Raw genomic sequence first — 15,052 nt, 5'->3', positions numbered from 1 at the left:
CCAAAAAACAATGTCCTTGTGCTGAAGGCGCAAGAATAGATACAAACAAATACACAGCACTTAAAATTAAATTAAACATCAGGTCTTCCTGTCCAGGAGAAACACATTTCCCAATGTGGCAGGTCGATGTTAAGCAAGTAGCACCCACCGGTCAATCCCTGATGTGCATAAAGCACCATGACAGTCTGCACTCCTGCATCTTTGTGGCTAAGTGGTCACTCTCACCATAGCCACACATGCATATTGTGGGAGGAAAATGTGTCTTCTCTCCTCCTGCCTGAGTGAAATATCAAAGTCAGAGCTATCATCCATAAAAAGGACAGAGCAGAGCTGCACCTAGCGCCATTTGGCTTTGATGTGGTCTGAGCAGGCAGGCGACATGCACAAATCCCAGTAATCCTCGACACTAAAACTGTGCCGCACTGCTTGATCGTCACTGACACACCCCCTGCCGTGCCTCTCCTCCCACTAGGTGCAGTTGTTCTCCGCTCCCTTCAGGAGATGTGACATCACTACAGGACACAGACACTGTTTATAAGGGATTCGGCTTGTCAAAGACTGAAAGCTACAGCAGGCAGTTGTATTTTCAGGTTTGGGAGGGAATCCAGCTCGAGAGTTATACAGGACAGAGTCCAGAGAGTGTTATTTCATTGGCCCAGATGTGTTGAATAAATCATTTTTCCCAGACCTAATTAAACACTTACTGCCTAGCCCTGTTAAGCTATTAACATCTGCTCTACCAAATGCACCAGGAAGAGCTCCAGCACTAGATGGATTTAACGATGGCAGACAGAATAAATATAATGTTTTCTTTCATGTTCTCCCTTTTTTCCATTTTTTCCATTTCCATAAATCTCGCCTTCTTTGTAAATGTCTCTGTGTGTCTTGCCGCGCTAACTCTTAAGGTTTTGTTTGATTTCATTGATAAATTAATCCTCTACAGCTTCTGTTATCACAGTGAATATATTATAAAACCCATGCTGACACCTGTGCTCATTATATTTCTGTTTCTCAGATTCTTACAAGATAAAGATCAGACTGATATTCAGTCATTCAAAATAGTGCAATTCAAACCCTAATGTGTATATACAAAAAAAATGAGCACCAGTGTAATATGCAAGTTATTTTGCAAAACCAGTGGGAGTGAGGGTAGTGCAAAGGTTATCGTATGATAATGTGCAAGACAAACATGACAGAGCAGGGTTTCCCACACCTTTATTAATCTGTGGTAGCCTGCCAAGATTAAAACTTCTGCAGCCATGTATTGATCTTCTCTTTTTGGAGCTGGGCTGTCATCAGGAGTGCTATATATACCATTCAGTTATTAGTTGTATTACACTCTCGGAGCGCAAAGCTTGAGCGCAGAGCGTATTTTGGGTACAGAGGGAAGCAGCAGAACAGCGGAATGCTAAATGCAGAGAATGATGCGATACGATGCGATACAGTACAACTGGAACATAACTGATTGCACTGGGTCTAAAAGTTTGCTTTCACTTGCCGCTTGCTGCTGCTCTCATCCAATGATCTGATCAGCTGTGATTGGATTGACTGATAAAATATCCACCCCACGACTCAAACGCCACAAACTGCTCCTTAGGAAAAAAAGATCTCAGGAAGAGTGTTTGTGGACTCACAAAAACATCAGCATTTAGAGGAGCGACACAGCACTGCACTGAAACACTGCACGGGGTTTCCATGGGTCTTTGAAATCCTTGGAAGTTTTTGAATTTGAGGGGGGAAAAGACCATGGCCTTGAAAGTTTTTGAGAATAGACGAAGATAGAAAGACATAGAAAATGCTTGAATTAATATAATTTGTGCAAGAATGGAAATTGAAGTTATTTGATATTTGTTTTACTTAAAGTACAAGTCTTGGAAAATGTTAATTCCAAGACTTGTGGCTCTCTAAAGACAAAGAGAGTGGCTTGTTAAAGATCTGCGAGGCATCCATGAACTTCTATTGATTTGCTGCTGCCATTGCATTGGGCCATGCAATGCCTGCAGCTAATCAATAAAAGTTCATGCCATAGTTGAAGCAGCTTTGACGAGCCATGCAGCTGGATCACACAGGACGGCACTCTGCAAGTTAACTATATATAACCTCAATCTGTGTCTCAAACCTTGCTGTGTCTGATCCTTGAATTTGATGGAATTGGGCCTTGAAAGTCTTTGAAATTGATATGTATGAAAGTGTGGGAACCCTTGATGCAGTTAAATGTATAGAATAGTGTGTAATCTCGAGCCTGTTTAACGTGTAGAGATGAGGTGCTCGGGTTAATGGCTGGAGTCCAATAATTACGTAGGTGTGCAGAGGATGTCGTGGAGTTGAGTCTCACAGCCTGAGGAAAGAAACTGCTCTGTAGTCTGGAGGCAGCCGATACTTGTGTATCATTTCCAGACAGCAGCAGGGTAAGCAGGCTGTGGCTCGGTGGGTGTTGTCTCTTTGTATCTTATGGGTGCCCCAGCGCTTTTGTTTTGTTATGTCTTGTCATGTTCCACCAAATTTTAAAAGTATTTGCATAATCTACTGCATAGACAGTCCGGTTTTACGAAAAAGACCATCTTTCCAGCAGTGAAATGCCTCTTTAGGATGAGCACCAACTGGTTTGTTTTGCAAATGTAAGTCAGATTCACCTCTCCACCTCTGTTAAAGTGCAGCACTTAGCTGCTTCCCTGAGCTTTTCTGTGGGACCTTCTGGGGCTGACTTACCATGCCCTTTACATCAAACTAAGGATTTTTCATTGTTTATCTTTTCTTGCATTGGTATTAGAGGATGGAAAAAAAAGAACATCGGCATGTTAAATTGCTGTCATGTCACGTCCAGGGTTAGAGCTTTTGGTCTAAGCGAAGGAGAAAAATGCTGATAGAGAACCTCAGTACATAAATGTGGATAGAAACAAAGCCTGCAGTTAAGAGGCAGCCATTTTTATGAAAATGACAACTTTCTACCAGCTTGTGTAACTGACTTCTGCACTGCAGTGTCTCTTCATCCTGTGGAGTCAAGCGAGTGGAAACAGAATTTCACCTTTATGGATCAATAATATTATGAAATCAACTGTATCCACAGTGACGCGACGGTGCCTTAAACCAGCAGACTCACAGGCTCTGTGCCTCACACTGCACCACTTTTGATTTCCATAATGGCATTATCAGATATTCAGTATGCCATCTACGACTAATTGTACCAACTCAGATGAGCATTAATAATCAGTGAATGATAATTCCCTTTTTCATTCATCCCGTGCTTTGTTGGAAAAGACAAACCTCTCTTGTACTGGTGGTTTTTCATGATTAGTTCAGGCCTACTGATCTTGGCTGTCATTCCCTGAGCTCAATAGGATTTGGGGTAATCCCACAGAGCAGAGAGGAGCAGATGGACACACAAGTGAGATCACAGTGGTATAGGGGCTATAATTGGCCTGGCCTTCTGCCTGCAAACCCCTTTTACTGGTAGTAATTTCAATCCTTTGATTGCGTAATCAGATTTGAAATTAGAGGTAGTCTGGAACTGTTATGGTTGGCCAGATCAATTTATACCCAACAGGGTCATTTCATTTAGAAATGGACGTTGAGTAGATTTGGCTGTTACAGTCATTGCTTCATTGGGCGTCACATTCAGTAACTATACTGTAATCCCCAACAGAGTAGATGGACAGACAGGTATCTTCCGTCCTGCAGCAGCATGAACCGGTCAGGCTACATCCATCATATCTGAACTTTGCCATCGTATTACTAAATATAGACAGTTAATGACAAATGCAGAGCTTCTGGGGCCCTGATTGTGTTCTCAGAAACCCCAAATATGAGCCTGTTTGAGCCTGTGAGCTGAACACAAATGAACAGCTGGGACACATCGCCGTTCACACCTGTGTCTATCATGCCTCCCCACACTGTAAAATCTGAGAAGTCGAATCTGTGAATTCCTGCACAGTGTAACAAAAAACACACACACAAAAAACACATTTTTAAGCCAAGTAATGCTGTAGTAGTAACATCAGACAATTTTTGCTTTTGTGTTTATGCAGCAAGAGGGAAAATGTATCCTCAATATCTGTTGTGACATGGTTTTCAGAATGAGGAAGACAGATGGAGACTTATAATTAGATGCAAAATAGGATGTAGACTTCACATGATCATTTTGTGCCTCGGGAACTATCAGTTGTTTCCAAATGATGTACGGATTTTTAGGAGTTGTGTTATCTCAAATGGATTGAAAAATAGTGCGAGTAGCTGCTATAAATGGAAAAAAAATCTTTCCTAACACCCCTAGGTTTGGGCCGAGCCCTGGATTTTTACAACATCTAGCTCCGCCTCTGATATGCACTGTAATATCACTGAGCAGATGGCCATCTTACAACTATCACTCTTCCTATCACATGTTTTATTAGCAGAAGATAAAGCACTGAATGACAACTAATTGTGGATGCGCAGCATTAATAATAGCCACAGCAGTCTGCTGCAAAGCACTCTGGGATTGTGCATCAGTTTTTAATGCTGCAAATTTCTCATGGTCATAATGAGAAGAACATTTGTTTTTGCTGATTTGCAGGTGACACGTCTTAGTTGAAGAAGAGGAATGCAACAACATTGTGTTTTTACTACAGCTCCAAAGCACCACTTACCACCAATTTAAAATGACTCCTGGGATCCAAAATGTCACCTCCAGCAACTTGGTAGCAGTCTTCTTCTTTTTTTTTTTTTTTTACAACTGGCAATAAACTTTTTAAATGCAATATAGCCAAATAGATGTGGAAGTAAAAGTAACTCAAGGCAAATTGGGCAAAGGTTTGCTCAGTTTTAGATCCTTTTCCTTAAATTTAGTGTATTTCTCTGCCCAGACGGCCTAACAGATTCGACACAAAGTAAATAAAGTCAGTGTTTACCATTCTCTTCTTCTTGTAGCCTATTTCCAGCTATGTTGATATATTTTCTTTTTTAAGTGCCAATATGTAGTTTGCAGAAGTACAATGGCTCTCAAAATAAATAATCCACTATGCAACTGCCTAGAAAGTAATCTCCTTTCAAAACAAACAGTGAGCAGATCAGCAGGCTGAGAGAAATCTTTATAGTATAAAGACGATGAGGGCTCCAGATCAGGATTACACAAAAGTTTTCCACAGAGGCTTCAGAGATTCATTAATCCACACTGATGATGTATAATCAGTTTTTTTTTTACTGAGCCTTTGCAGGAGTTCAGCTTTGCACCTCAAATCTACATATTCAAAGTAATTATTTTTAAAAAGGTGCTGGCTGTGATACTTCCTTAACCAGCGTGTCTTTTGCGTCTTCCCTTGTGCCAGTAGACTGATTACTACTGAACAATTATTTGTCGAAACAACATATTTTCTTTAGACTATAAGTTAAGGAGTTATATGAGACCTTTATTCAGAATGATTAGTAAAAAAGTTTAGCTATAGGCGTAGTATTTATGAATGTTATTCCCTCCTGAGTGTCTGTGTGAAGAACTCAAAGACGTGCAAGAGCACTGCAGGGGGACTGCACCCAGAATTGCCCCTTTTTTTTTTTGCTCACAAAGCTGTCCGTTTCCTCCGCTCCATCCATCAAAGCCGCTCCGGACAGCCTCGCTGAATATTACTCCGTGCCCAACTCAGATTTCAACCTGCTCCACTGGAGTCGTTCAGTATTTGCTCAGTTTCCTTTGGAAACTCCATTGTCAAGCTTGCAGCAGCTGATCTTTGACAGAAAGTAGTATGTGCATGCATGTGCAATAGATGCACTCCATTCTGCACTCCTTCCAAAATCCTTTGGGATTGGAATCAGCTTTGCTACTGGAAGTCTGGAAGTTTATTTGACCCTTCAGCTCACATTGAATGAAAGTCAATGGAAGGGGAATATTTCCTGGTGTTAAGTTCACCCATGTTTTAACATAATCTAACACACCTGAATCTCTGAAGAAACTTTCTTGTGGGTAATGCAGGAAGAAGATAGGTGGAGTGAAAAAGACTATCGCTTCTGCCAGTAGGAATGTAAAGCAATTTTGAGGCGCTTTTTACCAATTTATTTCCTTTTTTTGCTACTTAATACATCTCTGTATTGTTGATTTAGTTAAACATGTCTCATTTAAGTTGGGACATCACATAATTAAGTAAATAGCACTACATTTGACGTAAACGTAACAATTAGATATAAATTTATCATGTATTAAGACTATTTATATTAATCTACAGTTTTTTTGAGTCAATCTATTTCCTAATTTTCTGTTTTAAAAGTGAAATCAACTTTTCAGATTTTACAGTGTGCAAGATCCACCACTTTGCTACTGCACGGTGCACCTGTAGCAACAATTAAAGGGATTCTGTAAGATAATCAGCTCAATAATATATATATATATATATTTGGGATTGTGCAGCTTTGCCAGCCATGCAAAGAAAATATGACAGTTTCAATTGAGTAAATATACATGAGAAGCTCTTTAGTTGCCACTAACTTTTTTAGCGTGAGTGGATAGTGACGAGTTAACATTTGATGAGACGGTGCTCCTATACTTCCCTCTCCGCCATGGGGCGCAAAGACAGACCGGAGCAGAGCGGGAGCAGAGCAGAGCAACCCGCCGGTAATCCGTGCGCCTTTTGCCGGGGACATAATTAGATTACGGCGGTGCACCGATCACTGCTGCTACTCGCTGCTCCTGCGGTAAATGCGAGGCTACCTTCCGACAAAACCTCCCTTTCTGACTCCGCATCGCCTCTTTCTCTCCCTCTCTCTCTCTCTGTAATGTCGTTAGGTCTCTCTGTCTCCCCCTCCCTCTCTGTGTCTCTCTCTCTGGCTGAGGACGCAAAGGGGAATACTAGAGCAGATATACTGTTACCCTGTCTCTCTCCTCCATAGCTCGTAGTTACCTTGTAAGTCCCACACTGGAGACTTAAACTCAAAGAAGACTTGAGGAAAAGGACACTATTTGTCACTGCATAGAGGCCATTATCCTCTTTTTTGTGTGTGTGACTTGAAAATAAACTCATTTTTCTTCTCGGCTTGAAGGCGCGGACAGCGGCATTTTTTCCCTCCCTTAAAAAAAGTGGAGTCGGGTGGATGAGTTGTGTGGATGTTATTTCCTGGATTTTCTCCTCGGGCTGTGTTTTACCGCGGCCCAAAGACGGCAACAGTGTGTGGAAAAGTAGATTTGAATGTTAAACATATGGCTTCAACGAGGATAACGCGGTAAGTCTCACGATGGGAACCCGTATCTTTTTTTAATGAAACATAATCTAGTCCGATTTATAGTATGCCTCCTACTCTGTGGCGAGTTAACTGACCCAAAGACGCCTTTTTTATTGCATTTCTCTTATTTTCTCCTACTTGTATTATCAAAATTTCTCTGGTTACATGATATTCCTCTAATCTTTTGGGGTAGAAATTAAGTTTGTATGTGTGCTCCTGTTACTAAAACAGTAAAAAAAAAAAAAAAAAGATTAAATAATAATATAAAGATAGGCTACAGCTGCTGACACTTGCTTTGAAAAACTCTCCTCGCTCTCCTACATTACAGTACTTGCTCTCCTACATTACAGTACAGTAGTTTGAACAGTTGTGTTTGAATAGGAGAATTCGCTGTCCGTGGTGCTGAAACAGCTTGAGCAGGATAATGGGTGCTGGTTTAAAAAACTGACGACAACTCAGCACATTTATATGCAACACGCTGCTTTAATTTATCACAGATCCTCGTCGAGCTAGGACACTGATCATAATGATAAAGGCTGCACCATCCCGACTTTGCCACACTGTGTGCCACATAGTTAATGTTGAATTTTCCATGTCATAATAACATGGATTATCTGAGTAAATTTGCATTCCTCAGTGGTTAAAATCCAATATATGTGTAAAATAAGTCCTTGTTTGTAACTGAGCGGTAATTTACCCCAGGCATTCCCCTCTGATTGATCTATTTCATTTGAAATACCACGGGTGTATCTACTGTACTATGTTTTCAACAAGTAGACAGTGGAAGCGCTTATGAGCTGCTACAGTAACAGTATATGTGATCTGTCTCAGTGGTCCCGTCAAAAGCAGGTTACCTCACAGCAGCCTGTGTGTCTCGGATTATGAAGACAGAGAGAGAGAGAGAGAGAGAGAGAGTCATCCGATTACCTTAAATTAGGGGCAAGCTGTCACCTCCTCTAGAGGGAGCAGATAGTGAGGGGAGAAAGTCAAAGGTGACAAGGTGGGGGTGATGCAAAGCAGGTGTAACAGGTGAAAGATTTCCTTTTCTTTCTTTTTTTTTTGTTCTTGCTAATGACTCTGATACCTTTAAACTTTATCCTTCTCTGGGTGTCAACACATGAGCCCTTATATAATTTGCACAGTCATGCTTGAAAGTAGCTCATACACACAGGTAAGGGATTTAGTGTTAATGAAGCAGCAGTGACTAAATTTTGCTGCTGAGTATGTTATGATGAAGCATACCGAGGGTGTCCAGTGTCCACTGGATTATGTGCCGTTCTCCCTGTGTGTGTGGGCGGGCAGGCGGTTGGGTGGGTGGGATCGTGCGTGTGTGTGTGTGTATGTGTGTGTGGTCTCGTGTACGCACACACATGCACGCGTGTGTGTGTGTGTGTGTGTGTGTGTGTGTGTGAAGAGGGGTCAGGCAGACAGAATGCGTTTCGTGAACCTGGGACCTGTCCGATCATCACCGTGTCAAATCCTGTTAGTCATACTGGATGACAGAAGCACCAGGACTTCGATTTAAATAACTGCTGCTAAGTCCTTGCCTTTTGAATGGGAGATTGTCTGTGATGCTTCACACAGGAGAAACTGTATGTATTTATTTGGCTGGTTGGTTAGTTAGTTAGTCACAAGTGCAGAAGAAATGTGCATTTACAATCCCTCCATTTTTTCTTTTTCACCATCCATAAAAATACTTCATGTTTTTGACAGAACACTCTGATACTTACACTCCTAAATATTAGTCACTGATCATATTTTACCCTCCACTGGCTGTACAAACGACCGGATAAAATAATCAAAAATGGCAAGTTATTGAGCCAAACATATTTTTTTCTAAGATCTTTTTTCTCAGCACTGACTGATAAGTGTCCTTGGTTTCTTCAGTTACTTTCTTGGCTCTGATTCCATTGAACTTTTTCATAGTGTGATAATCAGATTGCATTTACTACACGTTTGATGTTTTAGGGCCTTCTTTTGCTTCAAAATAGAACAAATCATAATCTCCTGAAATGCCACATATGAAGTGTGTATGAAAATAACGCGGATGACAAGCAATGAGTTTTTTGTGATTGAACACAGTAAACAAATCCAATAGCCAGAGGTTTTAAATTAAGACTTGAGCACTACAGAGAGTTATTTGCAATCGTAGTGATCTGTTATTTATGTTATGTGGCAAAAATAAATATATCCTTTTATTGCAGTGTCTATCTGGGTTCTTAAAAGTCAAAGCCCTGCTGTTCTTCATTTTAGTCATGTGCCTATTGAATGATATACACACGGGATGCTAAATAAACTATGCACTGCTAATCTGGGTCCCATAGTTCACAATGAGGAACCACTGCTTTAGTTACACTACTCCTAAATGCATATATTGTCTTTTTCTCTGTAGGAGAATTAGTTTGCATTTACGATTGTGCCTTTCTGTGGCTCCAAATTTTACACTTTTTGTGCTGCAGTTTTTCTACAGTATAATACTGTAAATGTTAAAGACGAATCCACAGTTAAAAATGCATTTAAATGTCAACAATTTGAGTCACACTGTTAGACATGTCATGTACCAAGATGTATTTCACATTTAATGCAATGTGAATCTCAAAAACTAAAAACATGAACTGTTTGACATTTCACATATAGTAACTGCCATGTAGCTTGGATAGTCAAATACAAGCACACAGTAATCTTGCTAGCTATGACGATATAATGATCTGGATGGATAAACACTTTCTTAAACATTTAAACGGTGCCAGCAGCTGAGCACCAGACGGACAATAACAGCAGCCAAGAAAACAATAAAGAGGATATTTACTGATATCGTCCCATAACGATCGATTTATTTGTCCCCCTCAAATAAATCCAATCAAAATTGTATTGTGGCAGACTTTTTGATATCAGCAAATACCATATTGTTGTCCATAAGATTAGTACAATAATGTATCACGATTAAAAGTGTGATTTACACCCCTATTGCTAGCTGTGTCTGTATCTGTGTTGAACTAAAGCTATGCCAATAGTACGGTATTTGTTTAGGCAGTGTAGCCTGAATTTTCTAAATCATGCAGTCATCAAGCCCACTGATAGAGGTACACACTTACGATACTTTTTTTAACCACCCCTGGCGGTCTGAAATTAACATTTTGACCATAATATTGGTAAAAAAAAGCCTCACTATAGACACAGTTTGACCGTGTCCGTGTACATGATCAAAATTCTGACTGTTTTATATTTATCAATCAATTTATCATAATATAAGAGGTAGAAGTTGGTATAGTCCCTGTGTCTATATGATTAGTAATGTGAAAAAAAGAAAAAATGCTGCTTTGCTGAAGGATTTTAGCATGATAATATGAGTTATTTATTTTTCTGTTTGTCATAGGACAACAGATAGCTTCAAAACACTTTAATTATCTGGCTTTTCTTTTCATGGGACCTTTTTAATTAATAAAGGTTGACACTGATTTTTTTATGTTTTGCATTGAAGTTAATGAATGAAATGAAATACTCAAGCTTTGACCTTGATGCAGTTTTTGTGTCTAATTCACAACTCCCCTCATCCCAGATGCTAATTATTACATGAATGCATATATTGCTCTCAATGATTTTTAGATGACAGCAACAATATCTAACCACGACACGAGCCAGGCTTCATAATTCGGTACATTTCTAAACAATACTGTTGCAGATTGTTTTAGGTGTTTTTCTCTTATTCCAATCATATTTTCCAGCAAATTATTGGAGTCCAACCTCTTCTTTAACTTTACAAACAAATTCCTCTATACTACATAAAGATTTAAAGCCCTCATTATAGCTTTATTTACATTTACTTACTCCCCACCTGTAACTTCTGTCCTGTCTCGGTATCTGGTCCCTTCCTCCCAGGCTACCTATTAGAAAGATGTCATACTGAATTAGCCACACTCATGTGAGCACGGCTAACTATTCTTATTCCTGACAGATTGCAGGCTATGGCTGAGTTCTTCAGCTTCTATCTAAAGGGTAGAAGTTGATGGTGTAATCCTCTCAGGTATTGGCCAATTCTCCAAAAGCATATGCTCTCTGTCTCATCTAATTCTACTTATTAGGGTTTTTGTAAATGTGCCACCCAACTCCTATGCATATGCAATATGCCAGGAGCCATTGTTCATGTCAAACAAAGAAACCACTGTGTGCATATCTGAATACACCCTCAGATAACAAGGGCCTCTAATTCTGTTCTTTTTGTTCAGTTAAACTCATCATTTTGAATTTTCCTTCAAACTTTACCACACACCTGGTGTCTGGGAGTTAGGTATATATTTGGCAATGCACACAACAAGCTGTCTTTGACATGTCTTTTTGAGTTAGTCAGGCATCTGTGAACAATTCCAGCTGCTTAGTAACTAAAAACATATTCTGTGGGTTTATGAACTTTGTTGATGTGTTCCTGTCAGATGAAAGAAGTGGTGAAATCAAATGTGTGATGTTCAAGGTTGCATGAGCCTACTTTCTTTTTTTTTTACTTTAACTTAACATTATGAAGTAATGCATTAGTAATTGCAGTATATAATTATAGAATAATGACATCATCGGTGTTTAGACCTGATCCCGAAAGGCCTTGCTTTCACAATACACTCCTGTCCTGTTTTGGTTGTTTGCGCAACCAAAATAGGAAAAGGATAGCGCTTTTGTTTTCAACGATAATCATCTGTAGCTATCCAAACTATCTATGTAAGTTCTTTAAAGTTACAATCCCCAGTAGCTGAAATTAATCAGATATGTCTTCATTTACTTTTTTTGACCAAAAAGTGCTTAAAACAGCTTTGACTTATTTATTTATTTATTTAATTACATTTTTACTGTAATCAGGAGTACTGTGTGTTGGTGTGTCTGGAGGAACTTTTTCATAGTTGTAAGAAACCCTCATTTTGTTGTGTCCGCACCAAAAGAACAAGGAACAATTGCAGTTTTCAGCTCTTGTTTCAGAGTAGGTAGGCTACTCTCCCATCAGGTGATTGGTCCAACGCAGCAATCTGCTATTTTTAAAAACTGTGTAAACAACAGACAATACAAACAGCATTTCTGAAAGACAAAAAGACAAAAAATGGACAAATGTAATGACAGTGAAGCAAAGGCAAAAATGTCCAGGCTTCCTTAGCTACAGCAAGTTAAGTTTAAGCTAATTGTTGATCCATCTAGTCTGAAACTTGACTGTTTTGGTCATGGTATGGTTTTTCACTCATAGTGCTGCCTTGTGGACCCAACCTGCTCAGCACCAAACAGCAAAAATAGTGACCATTTGCTGAACATAAGAAATCCAACCCTATGCGCAGTACAATGATATTTTTGCATATGATATTTCTGTGATTGTTTTATATTTTGCAACAATAATCACAGAGATGACTTCCACAATCTGTGATTCTGAAGAGTTTATTTTATTCTTACGTATTCCGTTCACACATGTTTTGAATGGTGAAGTATTGTATGACTTTGGCGGTTATGTTCCAACTTCAGTTGATCCTCATTGACATTTTGTTGGAGTTTGTCGGTTGTGGTGCCAGGTGCTGTTTTGACTGCTTCTGTGTGAGGGATTGAGTTTACATTCAACAATACACCCGAGTTAATTGTTCCTAACAAGATTATCTGCCTCCTGGCCAAAACACTGCTTGGAATCTGCATATCTGGCAACCCAGGCAGGAAAAACAAAGAGAGAAATTAGCAAGAGCCGCCTAACTTATTTTCTTTGTCACCAAATTTTTATTCTGTTTATTACTTATGAAGGGCATTGCAAATTTTATTGAATCGTTCGCAGTGAGTAACACTTATAATTCCAACAGGCAAAATGAGAACAAGCAATGAAGAAAGCGAACGTGAAGAATGAAGAAAGTAAAAGCAATTTAAGTTCTTTTTGTTGGTAACTCACAAAAGGAAAATAAACAACCTGAACTCAGGACACGGTAACTTTCAGATTAATTAATTTCAATTATCCCACTCTATATTTTCATTCCCTTAGACCTGCAGTTTCCAAAACTGGGTCGAGAGTTAGTTTTTGGTTGTTTGTGGTGGGTCCCTGTATAAGGAGAAGTTTACTAGTGTGCCTGAGTCCCAGGGTGAGATTAAATGAACTCAATTTTAATCCTGTGTGGTAAAAGTTCTGAGAACCCCCTGCCCCAGTTTAATACCCTAAGTAGCTTTCTATCTGATCAGGGGCTCCTAAACCTCTTCAGTCCTGGACCCAAATAAAAAAGACTTAGTCAATGAGCCTTAGACATATTACAACGTGGTACTGTGTTTGCCATAGAGATTCCCCATCTCCGCTGCGGATGCTTACTCATAATTTGACATATTGAGGTAATGATACATGGCCAACAGTCGGTGCAGTGGCAATCTCTTTAGTGTGGCTGGGAATGTGAAAGTGGGACATAACCAATGGGCAATGAGGTAACGGAGTAGCAGGCTTTCACCCATGTTGCAGCCACCTAAGGCAGACTGTTTTTTTTTTTAAACACCATTCTGGTGACAGTCAACACAGCTGCAGTGGTTATTTAGGGTCGAAAATGTGTTATGTTTTTTTTTCTAGTAGACAAAGTGATAATTGTGTATTAGAGGGGGTTTTAATAATGTCTGTCATTTCTGTTTGTGCAAGGAGATAAATACATTGTTATTTTAACTGGGTTGACTACTGGATGAGGGAAGGTAACATGAATATTATAATTAATTTATTGATCTGCTCCAGTAAATAATAACAAAAAACAAATATTCTGCACGCCACATACAGTACAAGGCTAAACATAACCAAGTACCTGGTTGGACAAGAGGTTGGAGTTGTAGCATTAGAGACACAAAACATTTTTTGCACCAAGTTGTAAACATGTTTATTTCTGCTGTTAAGTTTGGTATTTTAAGATGGGGGTCTATGGGGATTGACTCGCTTCTGGAGCCAGCCTCAAGTGGCTGGTCAAGGAACTGCAGTTTTTAACACTTATGTTGACTTTGTTTTTCTGCCCTGTAGCTGGCTCTTAAATCCTGATTTCACCTTAAATGAAAAATAATACATTTACTCTGTTTCGTGTTGAGATATACATCTCTGAGCTTTTTGCTGCTAGTCTTATATAATGGAAATTAATTGAATTTCATTATTGGTGTTCAAAGCTTATAAAAGATTGTTATGTGAAAGTTGTCTCTAGCAATGAGAAAGACCCCCCGGATGACTTTACATCCTTAACGTAAAGTTAAATAATTAACTTAAAGTCAAAGAGGTTAGATTTTAGACAAGTAGAGTGAGTGTGGTTAGTTAATGTGGTTAGTACTCTAAAATAACTCAAAGTTCACAGGGTTCTGAACATGGATCCCAGGGTAAATTTCTGTTTTTTATAACCTATCCACCACTCCAGCATGCCTTGTAACTGGACCACTTGGGAATGCTTCTCTCTTTACCACTGTCTGCACATTGGTCAAGAGATTGCTGCCCTCCAAATTACTGACTCTTCATTACGTGGTATAATTATGACTTCAGGAAAACACACGAACAGTTCAGAGCAGAGATCAGCCTGATTCTGCAGTTCTCCTCTTGCATTAACTAATTGATTTGTTTTTTTTGCAACTTAACCCTTTGAAACCTTGATTGACATCAGTTTTCATGTGCTGCCTCGAGACGCCTTTCGATTTACATCAAAAACATAGGAAAAAAAGGCAATCAGCAACTTTGCCTGAGATGTGCAAACTGCAAAAAAATGGAAAAAGTGATGAGAAAATTACCTAAAAAACTGGCTTAAAAGAGTAATTAGAAAATAAAATGACATACTCATATTGATAATTATATATTTTATCATTCATCATTTTATTCTACTATCTTTTTTCAGGTATTTTTTCTGTTTGTTCTTTTACTCTTTTTCTT

At 39.2% G+C, this 15,052-nt stretch overlaps 1 protein-coding gene across 2 annotated transcripts in view; it reads left to right on the top strand.

The window, feature by feature from the left end:
- The window catches only part of LOC121959055 (protocadherin-15-like), a 398,851-nt gene that overhangs the window by 138,746 nt on the left and 245,053 nt on the right, over positions 1 to 15,052 (top strand). The window contains exon 1 of one of the 2 annotated variants that reach the window (XM_088069674.1): positions 6,556 to 7,179. The exons of the other annotated variant lie outside the window; for it this stretch is intronic. The gene's annotated coding sequence lies outside the window, so the exon portion shown is untranslated. Of the gene's footprint in view, positions 1 to 6,555; positions 7,180 to 15,052 lie in introns of those variants that run through there. 2 annotated transcript variants of the gene reach the window in all.

This window comes from Plectropomus leopardus, chromosome 19 (assembly GCF_026936395.1).
Source record: "Plectropomus leopardus strain MGB_pleo_1.0 chromosome 19, ASM2693639v1, whole genome shotgun sequence".
In the NCBI taxonomy this organism is placed as follows: domain Eukaryota; kingdom Metazoa; phylum Chordata; class Actinopteri; order Perciformes; family Serranidae; genus Plectropomus; species Plectropomus leopardus.
This window is presented reverse-complemented; position numbering and strand designations above follow the sequence as displayed.